General features: G+C 44.7%; 1 long non-coding RNA gene across 9 annotated transcripts in view; it reads right to left on the bottom strand.

Moving 5' to 3' along the window:
* The window catches only part of LOC123028296, a 41,635-nt gene that overhangs the window by 8,967 nt on the left and 19,959 nt on the right, over positions 1 to 12,709 (bottom strand). For 8 of the 9 annotated variants that reach the window (XR_006415647.1, XR_006415648.1, XR_006415650.1 and 5 more), the window contains 2 exons: positions 4,882 to 11,354; positions 3,746 to 3,886 (listed from right to left, as the gene is read on the bottom strand). This is a non-coding gene — a long non-coding RNA (uncharacterized LOC123028296). The remainder of the gene's footprint in view (positions 1 to 3,745; positions 3,887 to 4,881; positions 11,355 to 12,709) is intronic. The other variant, XR_006415652.1, reaches the window with a different exon arrangement.

The raw sequence follows: 12,709 nt of genomic DNA, 5'->3' as shown, positions 1-12,709 counted from the left end.
TAAAAATAAAATGTGCATCTGCACACTTTTGTATTTGTCCCAACCCTAGAAGTGCAGGGGAAAAGTCATGGGGCCCGAGAAAGCAGTTCTGCAATTCGGGAAACCCAAGGGAGAGAGAGACTGATGCCGTACACCATCGCACTAAATCAGCGGGCCCTTGCGAGGCATGATTTCCCCCTACCATGAGCTGTTCAGCACGCTGAGGCCGGCCGCCTTCCACATAAACACAGGTAGCCCCACTCGCCTCATCCATTGGGTCCGTCCCTTTCTTCCACCCCTGGCTGCAGAAGCTCACCGTTGTCCCTTTGGCCCCCCCTCAGCCTTGTGGCGGAAATGAGAGGAGCGGGGTCCCTCGCGCCCGCTGTCGGCTTCGGACGCAAACATGACATGTCCATAAAACATGATGCATGGGCGCTCCTTGAACACACACGCCTTCAGACGGGGCAGAGGAGTTACTTTGCTAATTAAGTTTTACAATCCAGCAGTGACGAGGAAGATAAAAACATGCCCCTGGTCAATCCATTACAAAAAAGAATGGTGCTTCTGACCTTTTCATCCCACCTTCCACTTGCACTCGGCAGATCTATAACCTTTCTCAGCTGGAACGGAAAGTTCAATTAAGTTTTGTTGGCTCAGAAACCTGTCGGTGTCCCAGAGAGAAGATTAGGCACTCAAGGCCTGCAATTATCTATCCGGTGCCTATTCAGAAATCAGACAGACAGACAGACAGACAGAATGTGGTATAGGTGCCTCAGAAGAGATCGAATTTTATCTGGACTTGAGTTGGATCATCCACATCGCCATGTTTTATGCCAGGTCTAACCCTTGGTCCGTTCTTTATCCCCTAGGGACTTAGCTGAGAGAGTTAAGCTGAGAATGTGTGGGCCCTTTTTCAGGCTGAAATAGAGGGACATGGTGGAACCAAGGTTCAGTTTGGAGGCCAGGAAGTGCTTCGTGATGGTTAGGACCCCAAGGGATGGGCTTCCACAGGAGGTGGTTGAAGCCCCATCGGTGAGGGTGTTTATTTATTTATTTGGGATATTTCTAACCTGTGCAATCACTACACAACTCTGGAAGGCTTACAATGCTCAAGGATAGGCTGGACATGCACATGGTAGGCATGTCATGAGTGGAGCCAGCTGGAGCCGGGGGTCAGACTAGATGGCCCGGGAGACCCCTTTTGACTCTCTCCGTTTCTCTGTTTCTAATTCAGGCCTATGAGAAATGAAAAGAGGTACTCTGTCCAATCCTGTTTACTTCCTCATTTTCCACAGTAGTTTTCCCCCTGTCCTGTTTCTTCATCAGTTTATGATGAAATTTGAATGTTTTAAGAACACATCTACAAATCCAAAGGCATTTTCGTGCAGATTTATCAGAGTGTATGCATTTTTGTGTATACTTTTCCCGACACAGTTATTTTATATGCACTTCTGTAAATATAGTCCTTTTTATATGCCCTTTTTCAAACAGGCACATTTTACCAGTATTTCCATGGCTGTGATGTATTTGATTGTTTGATCCAATTTGCCCTCCAGCTTTTGGCCAGAACAATCCCAAACACGAACAAATATGTTCTCCTTGTTGGACACATTCCTTGTACACTTTCATTTTTATTTGGGAATTGCATCACCATGTATGGTGAACTGAGAGTATTGCCATATTCCTGCATTGTGGTCCATGCATAAGCACAGGAAGTCGGAAAGGGGTAAGTCTGTGGAAAAAAGCTAATGCACTACATTTCAATTTTTGTAAAGGCGTTTCATCAGTTGCTATTAGCAGTGATGGCTAAAGGAAGCCCTTTTGACAGGCCAGGAGGCCACCCAATAGCAGCTGCTGAGGACGAGGTTGAGGAGCTAAAGTCAGAGTTCAGGGGCAGCATCACACATGGACCTGGGCTGGGTCTCTTGTTTGCAAGGTCCACCAAAAAATGAAGGTTTTGCTGGAGGCTCCACTTCGGTGCAGGATCCAGGGGAATAACTGTGGCTTTTGCAAGTCTGGGCCTCAGAAGAAAGCTTGCCAAGGAGAGAAATGGCCCGCTCGTGTACATTTAAAGGTCTTCATCTGTGTGAATTCCATGATTTATGGGTATTTCAAAGAAGGATGGGTAGAACCGCTTGGAAATAATTCAAGCTTTGTCAAGCAGTGGTGTATTTCTACCTGCATGCTTGTGTGGTGTTTCCCCCTCCTTTGGGTTAAAAAATACTGTTAATTTATTTGAGGACAAGGGGTGTGAGTCCCTGGCAGATAATTCATGCAATTACCGCAAAGTTGAAGCATTGACAAGGACAAGTGGTATCAATCATCCCGGCGGATCAATAATACCTGTGGAACATGCAATCAAACCTAATCAACCTCACCCAGCCCTGTGATTAAAGAACTCCCTCTGATCCTGGCAACATGGAGAAATGGCATAATGGGGAGAGGTGGCCTCTACCAAGTCTCTTGTTTGTGTGTATGTGTGGTTTTTTCCCCCCCACTTACAGATGAGAATATGGTGCGTCTCGCATGAACCTTTCCTGCATGGGGGATGCTGAATTTCTGTTAGGGCTACGTTTGGTTCCGGAGTAGACCAAGTGTTGCCTTCCAATTATTTTATGAAAACATTATTAGTATAGTATTATTATAGCATAGTATAGTATAATAGTATAGTATTATAGTATACTATAATACTGTAGTATAGTATTAGTATAGTATAGTATTATAGTATTATTATAGTATAGTATAGTATTATAGTATTATTATAGTTCAGTATAGTATTAGTTTAGTATAGTATAGTATTATTATAGTATATTATATTATTATATGTGTCTATTACTGCCCTATAGGCAAAGTACCCTGGGTGGTTTACTTATTATTTCGTATGTTTATTATATGTATTTTTTTCTTTTCAAGGAACTCAAGGCAGCTTACATAATTTTCCTCCACCTCGCAATTTTACCCTCACAACAACAACCCTGTGAGGTAGGTCAGGCTGCAAACCTCTGACTGGCCCAACATCCACCTGAACCTCATGGCTGAGTGGGCACCAGAATCCAGATTTCCCAGGTCTCAGTCCCACACTCTTCACCGCCTCACTGCACTGGCTCTCGGATTGCAACGATAAAAGCAAGGCAATAAATCCAATAAAATGTCACAACATCAAAGAAACATTAAGAAGTTTAAAGCAGCTCCAATTGTGCAAATGGAGCCTAGAAATGGTCCAAGCCATCTGATGGCGGAATCCGTGTCATGGGGGAAAGCCGGTCCATTGCCGAATCTGTGGATGAGATTTGTGGGAATTCAAACACGCTTGAGCCCTAAAGCAGGTGCCTCATAGGCTAGACACACAAGTTTGCTTTTTGGAAGAAACATGGCCTGGGGCAAGCTGCCGCCCTCTCCATCTCGGAGTCCCAAAACAGGCTTTCCGGATAACGTTGCTTCTGCCGATCTCCCAGTGCTGGGACCGGTTTCTGCTGCTTCTCTGAGCACGTTGCCTTCCCCCTTCCTTTCAGCTTGAAGCCTCATTACCAACATTTTGCTTTTGCCATTGGAGAGCTGGGACTTTGGCAGCCCCGTGTAAACAGTCAGCTTAATTGGGCACTTAGAACAAAAAGAAGCGACCGAGGCATTGTCGTGCCAGAGTTAAAAACTTACGAATAGGCAGTTTGAGCAACATTTCCCCACCGCTGTACTGATTTCTTATAAAAAAAAAAACACAACCCCACCTCCTGACTAGTATCACTTTCAACACAGCAAGATGACAAACCCGCGGAGCTTCGGCGGCCCGTTTGCACAAGCTGCGCTCGAGTCGGGATGGCGGAGAAACGGGTTCTGCTTGCATCGGATGCAGCTGCGAGAGGCTGCCAGGACCAATATGGAAGGTGGATGCGTCATCTCATCGGTGAACCTACAAGAGGGGAGAAAGGATGCGGTCCGAAAAGTGCATCACGCCAGACGCCTGAACTAAAGCTGGAAATTAAAATGGAAGGACGGCAGGTCGCAAAGATGGGGGTTTTTACAGGGATACATTCACATGTGCAGTACTCACTGCATGCCATTCTGTCGCTCTTGTCCTTTAAGTCCATGACATAGAAACATAGAGACAGGGTGAGTCAGATGGGGCCTTCTGGGCCATCTAGTCTGACCCCTGCCTCCAGCTGGCTCCACTCATGACACGCCTACCGTGCCTCCTTGAACACCCTCACCGATGCTCTTCTAGTGTGTACATGGAGAGTCCTCCAAGATTGGGGTGAAAAGCCAAGGTATCACGGATTTCAAAATACAGGCACACCTTCCCTGTAAAGGAATTAGGAATGGGCTAACGGGATCTAACTGTGTTCAAAATCCCACAGCACCAAAAATGATTTCTTGACTTTCTGGTGTTCTTTATTTGGGCTTGAAATACAGCCTCTTTATGGCATTAGCTAGTGGATTTTCCCTGCGCAGGTGGGCATTTTATCTCTGCTTGCACTGTTTTTCATTAAAAAAGAAAACATCAATAAAAATGTAAATTAAAAATACATAACAGCCTCAACTTCTGCTTGCATTTACGTGGCAACAAATATCGACTCGTGTTTGTGTGTTTGTGTTGCCTGGATACCCACATCAGTGGACCGTCTGTGCCTTCATGATTATTTAAAATCACATCCGGTGAAGAGGGACTCGTCCATGAGGATGGAAAGGAGAAGTTCAGAGGGTCAGGGATTCTGCCACCTGCTTCTTTATGTGTCTAATCTCAGGTGGGTCATCTTAGCTGATAGGAAGAGAAGGCCAAGCTTAGCGCATAGGCACTCAGCTCTCCGAAGAGGTGGACAATTTATTTGCCAAAGATTGTTTCCAGCCCCAAGAAAATGTCCTCTGTGCCCCTGCCCACCTCCGTCCAGCGACAAGCTTGCTTCCCACCTGTGGTTTCCATGTAGACGTCACACTGATTGAAAATGACGGTGACCACCCAGCCATTTCGGTGTCGTTCCGGACTCAACTCTTGGGCCATGCCAGCATTTTGGAAGCAGGAATTTCTATCACACCAAGTCTGACTCTTCCGCCTTTTCAGTAGGTCGTCTTTTGGGGTTGTGCCAAAAGGGTTATACCCGTCCATGCTGTCTCACCCAAAGGATTAAAGAAACTAAACTAGGAACCATTAAAAAGAAACCCACATGAAAAATATAACATCCTAACACATCCAAAGTCATGTTGGGAACTACTGATACCTTATTGGCAGGGTAAAATAGTGTTCAGGATATCCAAAGAATGGCAAAAGAGGCCACCAGAAGCTGCAGCAGTTGAATACCCAGTATTTAAATATCATTTTTTAGTATACTAGGAAAGCAACAGAAATGAAGCCAAGAATGGACAAATGCTCTCTGTTCATGTTTCAGAGCATCACACCACCGAGAATCCTGCTTATTATCATCATTGCATTCTATTAATATCCCAATATTTTCTGCTTGCAAGGAAGCAGATTGGCTTACATGGGCCGCTTCTTCATCATCTTATCTTCACAACAACCCTGCGAGGTGGGTCAGGCTGAGAGAGAGTGACTGACTCACCCAGGGAGCTTCAAAGCTGAGTGGGGACTAGAACCCGGATCTCCTGAGTCCCCTTCTAGCCCTCTAACCACTAATAAGAAGCAACACTGGGTTCTTATTAGCCTAGGAAGTGAGAACTAGGGCTGGTTTACTTTTTAAAAACAGACTCCCTTTGCTTTTAGTTGCTGGGGCAGATCATTTATTTGTTTGTTTTATTTGTTTTGATTATCTGCCATTTTAGGATTAAAACACTTTTGTAAACCAAGCATGTACCGTAAAATGAAGGCCAGCATAAAATATTTTTAGCCACTAAATACATAACGCCATCCAACAGAGGCTATGAAGTGCCCTTTCACAGCATCTGTGCCAGGAAAAGCTTCACCTGATCAATTTCTGCTTCTCGGGATGCCACGGTAAACATGGGCAGCCCTCCATGAAACAAAAGTTAGCTAGTTCCTGTACATCTGCTGAAGTTCACAGTGAAAAATCACCCTACACTCTCTCTTTCTCGTCTGGTTTTTTAAAGTAAGCAGCTAATCTTAGCCCTGGGCACAGAATTCTATTTCTTTACTTGTGGAATACAAATGTCTCCGTCGATAACATTTCCAGATCTGCCAACTCTCCTTTGAGGGGGAGAGATCTGAGCAGACGGTACCTCCTTTAAAGCTGGAACTTGGAAATGGGCCTATGTTTTAGCCACTATTGCTTTGAGCATCAGAAAGGACCAGATTAGAGGTTAACTTTCTCTGCTTGGTGAGCAACTAAGTCTGGGGTTTTAAAGGAATAAATACTGGAGCTTGGGTCTATATTTACGCTGGATCAACTTCACTGATGTGTTCCCCAAACATTTTCCATGGTTGCAAAAGGAGTTCAGATAGATGGGTTTCACAGGAGGATGAATTGCTACAACTGGACTGAAGGAACTTCCTAGAGTGGATCTTGGAGGCAACCCAAGGGGCGGCTTTGCCACCATGCATGCTTGCTATTAGCACCACGGCACATGGAGCAGAAAGACACTTCACAGAAGATGGCTCTGAGTGGCTCTTCCTGCTCTTCATACTGCAGCGTCTATGGCCTCTGGTTCCCGAGTAGCTTCATCCCAACTGTGGACCGGGAGGCCCCTTCTGACTCGCTCTGTTTCTATTTTTCTATATTCAGTTAGGGTTGCTCAGACTCAGCATGGCACTCCAAAATGAGCTTGCTTCTTGTCTGTTCTGGTTCTAGGATGCATTTGTGCTCTCCGTGCATTTTGCACTAATGGGAAAGTTGAGCAAAATGAGCACTTTGCAGAGTTCTGCAAAAAGACCCGCGATTTGTACAAATTTCCAAAATTCTCCAAATCTCTCTCTGGAACTAAAGCACAGGCCATGGAAAGGATAATCCTCGGAGGAAGCTGGAGCTTTCTGCACGCTTTGTGAACACAAAGGCGAGTTCATGAATTAGGAACTTGTCCCCAGAAAACAAAGTCCTATTGGTGTTCTTGTTCGACATTGCAATCTTTTAAATTGTTATATTGTTATTATTTATGTATTTTGTTTCTGTTGTGAGCTGCCCCAAGGCTTCATTGCGATGGGGGCGGCATAAAAATGTTTTAAATAAATAAATAAATGGGGTATTTTAAAGCAATTTGCAAGGCAAAGCGACATTCTCATACATTACTCAGCTGCTTCATTAAATTGTAAATACCTCACACACCCAATAGTGTGGCCGCATTTGTAGGAATCTTGCAACAGTTGCGGAAAATCAAAAGGCACTTTCAGTGGAGGATAAAAGGCTCAGGAAAACTGAGCTTCTGCACAAGGCTGCTTGACTCTTAACGCTGGGTCCCGCTTCTGGTTATTACAAGGAGACTGACATTGGATATCCTAATGTACTGGGGGTTCCATTGCTCGTCTGAAGACTGATCTCAGATCGCGGCTGTCCTAGAAAGTGGCCATGCTGGCTCAGGTCTGATTGAGGCCAGGTGAGGACCTGGTGGCGGTGGTGGCCCTGGAGGAGCGCCTAGGACTCCCTCTGTTGGCCTGTCAAACAGTGGCCGGCCTGAGACGTGAAGCAAGGTCTTTCACACCCTCTTTCCTCCTCACATCCTCAGGCTGGCCTGTCTGTCTCAGTATCTCTAAATGCACTGACTGAAACAACCACAACGCTATTGCTGGAGGCAATACAGCTCTAAATAGATAGCCGAGGGATTCTTTTTCTATATTAAACTATTGATTTTTCATAAACTAAGAGCACAAAAGGCCGTGGAAAACAATTGAATCCCAGTACAGGAAGCTGAAAAATTAGACACTGCTTTGTGCCCTGGTGACTGTGGCTCGTGCTGAGACTCTCAGTTACAAAAAGCTTTATTTATGGGCTATGAACCTTGGAAGGTTCAGAAGGGCAGCAATGGAAAAGTTGGCTTCTTCTTAGTTTAGAGAGACTTCCTTGGCAGGGAAAGGGGGAGCGGTGTGGGGGCTGGGTTACAGTTTTGGCATTCTGAGGAAATGGCACTGGGGAAAAGCTTTACTCATATGCTGGACCAACAGAAAGATCCACAAGTGGCTCCTGGCTCAAATCAACTCAGACCTTGCCCTGGAAGCAAAACCGGTGAAACTTAATCTGCCCTTCTTGGGGCACATCATGAGAAGGCCAGACTCCCTGGAGAGAAATCATGCGAGAGAAAGTTGAAGCTGGAAGATGACATGCAACTATGAGATGGCTTGGTTTCCCAAAGGAAGGCACAGCCTTGAGTGTACAAGAGCTGAGAAGGCGATGACATCTTGGAGAACGTTCATTTATAGGGTTGCCAACAATCAAAGGCGATTGGGCAGCACGTAACAGCAGCAGCAATGACAACAACCTTTCTTCTAACTGTGTGGTGTAGCAGCACTTTCCATACCTCTTTAAAGTAGCCATCCATTTTAGAATTGCAGCTCCTTCAGTCCATCCCCGCAGTGGTGGTAGAATCTGCAATGCATTTCTGTCCAGCCTCCACTTAACTCCCTCCAAAGAAGAAGAGTCCATCATCTCTTCCATGCTAGAGACATTCAAGAAGCAGCGAGATGGTTATCTAAGCGGGATGGTGCACCTACCATCCTGTACCAGCAGGAGGTTGGATTCGATGGCCTTCTTGGCCCCTTCCAACCCGACTACTCTACGATTGCCCAAGGTAGCCAGCTTCCCTGCTGAACAATCTGACTGCCAGGAAGTTTCCGCCAATGAGACCCCTTCAGCATCTTTGTTCTCCATCCAAGACTGTTTTCCACTGATGGTTCACCAAAGATGGGGGAGGTGGAGACAAAATGTTATCACAAACACTGACAGCAACAAATGTGCAATCAAATAATACTTACTTGTTTATTTTAAAGCAGCAGGCAGAACTCAAACACACCATCTGGCCCCACTGAGTATATGCAGCCTTCTCCGGGGGAAGTTGGTACAGGATTTCCACCTTAAAATTGTGATTTGGTAAGTAACCAAATCACTCATTATAGTTTCCAATACCTCCAAGGGATGCACACAACTTACTTCAGGAAACTCATAGTGTGGTATGTGAGTTTTGTCAGACATGACAATGATAATGCCATGCTGAGGCAGCCTAATGAAATCCCCAGTAAGCAAGAAAGAAATCCCCAGTATGAAGGAACCCATCTCTCCTCCTCCTCACAGAGTGGAGGGCAAAGAGACATCCATGTTTAGGAACAGCATCAATCATTTCAGGAGATGAGGAGCAATGGCTGAGCTGCACTCTTTCACAAGCTCCCTGTGTAGAGAATTGGCTGGCACTGTGACTTACCAGACCTGCTCTCCTCCTGGAGGTTTTATTTTTGGCCAAATACGAAGTCCTGCACACGTGAGCCGGCCCAGCAAAATGCCAAAGCCGTCAAGACAAGAGCAAGTCTGCTGGTAACCTCTCTGTGCCGAGGTAAAAATAAACCTTTAATAAGACCCTGTGTGGAGACTTAATGGAAAGAAATGCAAATGGCTGCTGAGTGGCACTGTGCTCTGAGGCTGCAGAAGACTCGCAATATTTTTGAAAAGGTGTCTTTTTCAGCTTTCTCTTTTACAGAGTTGGGCTGCCCTTATTGCCTCATTCATTTCTAGTCATTAGTCGTCAATGGCTAACCCTGATGTGTGGATCCAGCCATCCTAACCTAGAGGAGGCCAAACCATCGTAAAATGCTTACAGTCTGGAAATTGAACGAGGAGCATTTTGCAAAGGGGTGGAATCAGGTCTTCCTTCTCTGCCTCCTCCCTTTATTTTCTGGCAGCTCTGGGAGAACTTTGTATGGACCAGATCCACAGAAGCCATGTAGTTGTGATGGACTTCATGACAAGGGCAGGTTCAGCAAACCAGAATGGTAAGAATGAGTGGAGAAGAGTAACTCCACATGGTGGGCATGTCGTGAGTGGAGCCGGCTGGTGCCGGAGGTCAGACTAGATGGCCCGGGAGGCCCCTTCTGACTTGCTCTGTTTTCTATGTTTCTATGTTTCTAACTCCCAGGTCGGTGGACCAGTGGATCCATTCCAGGTCGCAGTCTGAACTATTTCAGGAGCTGTCTGTGGTGCTGAACTGATCTGGGCAGCAGGGAGATGGGATTCATTATATGGGTACCATCTTTATAGCTCAGACTAGAACCCACCTGGTTGATTTTGGACTGGGGGGGGGAATTTATGCACTCTTAAAAGTGAATCTGAGTTCATGAAATGGTGAACCTTTCCAGAGAATCATGTTCTTGCTTGGTTTGGGGTTGAGAATGGGAGATGTTTATATGATTTCCAAACAGAAATGGCATTCTCATAGATCTCTAGATCCATCTCCAATTCAAAATTGAATTGTTTGCCCATTGCAAGCCATCCTGTACAGAATTTGTTTGCATGCCTCCTGTTGCAGGAAAAGCCTCTCTGTGTAACTCTGGAAAGACGGTTTGATTTCTATTGCAAGTCTGGGAAGGGGCTTCTCTTCAGTTAAACTATTCTGGATTAAACTTAATGACCAATCAATTGGAAGGGAGGGAGGGAGGGAGGGAGGGAGCAAAACAGCAACTGTAAACACCAAGAATATAGAATATCATAAAACAGGTTTTGTGATATTTTATATACAATATTTTACTCTTCCCATTTTCAAACTTTTTTGGTCTGAGGGTTCTAAATGAGGAATGGATTCTCTGCCAACTACATCTTCTTGAACCAAAGACCTTCCATCTAATTTCATAGAATTTATCTACATTTATGTCATTCACATCCAACCTCAATGAAGATCATCATTCTTGGAGCTTAATTAGGTACCACATGCCCTTTTCTCTAATTGCCCTAGATTGATCATTTGCATAGAAAATTGGCAGGACCTAGTCTGGGATTTGGAGCGTGGATGCTGGCATAGTCAATCTGTTAACCCCAACTGTTTTGGTCAAATGTTGGATTTGCTTCCAGGGAACCAGATGAAGATGGAGATGAAGGCTATCCTACGCATCCAAGCACACAGGTAGAGCTGAAACATCAAAGAGGTCGGCGGACTAATGATGCAGCTGTGTTTTGCAAGACATCTGAATCCCGACCAGTTGTGGTGAAGAGTTGTTCTTATACAGCTTTCAGTGTGCCTAGCACTTTACAGGGTACAACACTGCAGGTCTGTGCCCCAAGCAGCTTACTATTTAAACGTTTTAAGCATCCCTGGTTCTCCCACTCCTACAAGGAGCTGCTCTTGGGCCACCTTCTCTCCTTTGCACCCCCTTGCTGTCTTGATGGGCAGTGAGCCAGTTTTCTTACCACCTCCATAACCTGGTCCAGAAAGAAAGGCAGATGGACAACAGGGTCTGCTCATGAAGAAACATCTCTGGTCCTTAGAGCTTCAACTGTGGGACTCTAGAGAAGTGGAAATAATAATAATAGTAATAATTACAATACAGTACAACCATATATCTTGTATAATAGGAGAGCATACAAAAGCTTTTAATAAATAAATAAAAAATATAAATAATGTAGGGTAGAGTAGGGTATAATAACAATAACAACAACAACTGCTTCCAGTATGGAGGTCCTCAGCAGCGGTCTAAACATGCTAACCCTGGTTTTTCGTGCTATTTCTGGTTAAAAAACACACAGAGATTTCCTTTCTAAAATCATGTAGTTATTTTAATAGTGTTGCTTCTAAATGCTCCTTAAACTGGGTTTGGGGATGAAGTTGGCATTGTGAGATTCCCCACTCCCCCTCTGGCAAATGTACTGTTATTCATGTGTATCTGCATATTTTCTCACTGAATCTGCTGTATATTTGCTAATCTAGTTGTCAGTTCTTTAAACTTAGGGAAAAGAGCTTTCCATCCTCTGATAATATACTTATCCTCATGATAATGTATATTGTCTGCATCAAAAGCCACCCAGTTTTTTAAGTATTAGGATTACAAAACCTACAATGCATTAGCTATGAAAGCAAATATGCCTGCATGGACATATTGGGTGTTAGTGTAAACCAGAGTTCACTTAAAAACAAAATAAAAATCATTTATTTATTTTCCTTATGAAAGGAACTGGTACCAAGAGGAGAAGTTGCCAAGTCTTGGATACAAAGGAGTCTTAAAAGGCGTTCTGACAATTGGCAATATTATTATTGAGGAAACATGCTTGCAGTGGGAAAAAGTCACTTTGTGGGAAATTAAACTATGTAGAAGGGGAATAAAAAAGAAGATATTAATCTGAAATGGTGATTTTTCCTTCTCCACCTCCCCTCTGTCTCCCCTTTGGCATTTCATATGCCTACAGTCCACAGATTCAGCTCTGGTTCCAACACCGGTGAGGATGGTAGTTAGAGAAAACTTACAGACTGGCAGTATTATCCCTGGATTATGTGGCACATGGCCTCAAAACCTGGAGAGTCTGAGGAAGTGGTAATGATGGATCTCCATCTCCGTCTCCTTCCTTCTGTGTCTCCATCTCTTCCTCCTCCTCCATTATTACTTGGTTGGGTACCATCCAAGTTTATGGTGATTTCAAAAGAACACGTATGAATGGATCGTATGCCAAGGAGCTAAGATTCTCAGATGCCATCTGTATGAGAGAGTGCCTTCTCCCTTCCAGACTTCTCCATCACTGAGATCATTAGATGGGCACTCCTGGTGGCTTGGCATTGACCTGCCATTTTTTTGGGACTCCCCTTAGAATAGACCACTGGCTTGCTTCTCCATGGAACTCCCTGCCTGTTGGATGTAGGCACCAATGCT

The sequence above is a fragment of the Varanus komodoensis genome, unplaced genomic scaffold (genome assembly GCF_004798865.1).
Source record: "Varanus komodoensis strain SLA01 unplaced genomic scaffold, ASM479886v1 scaffold36, whole genome shotgun sequence".
Taxonomy (NCBI): domain Eukaryota; kingdom Metazoa; phylum Chordata; class Lepidosauria; order Squamata; family Varanidae; genus Varanus; species Varanus komodoensis.
This window is presented reverse-complemented; position numbering and strand designations above follow the sequence as displayed.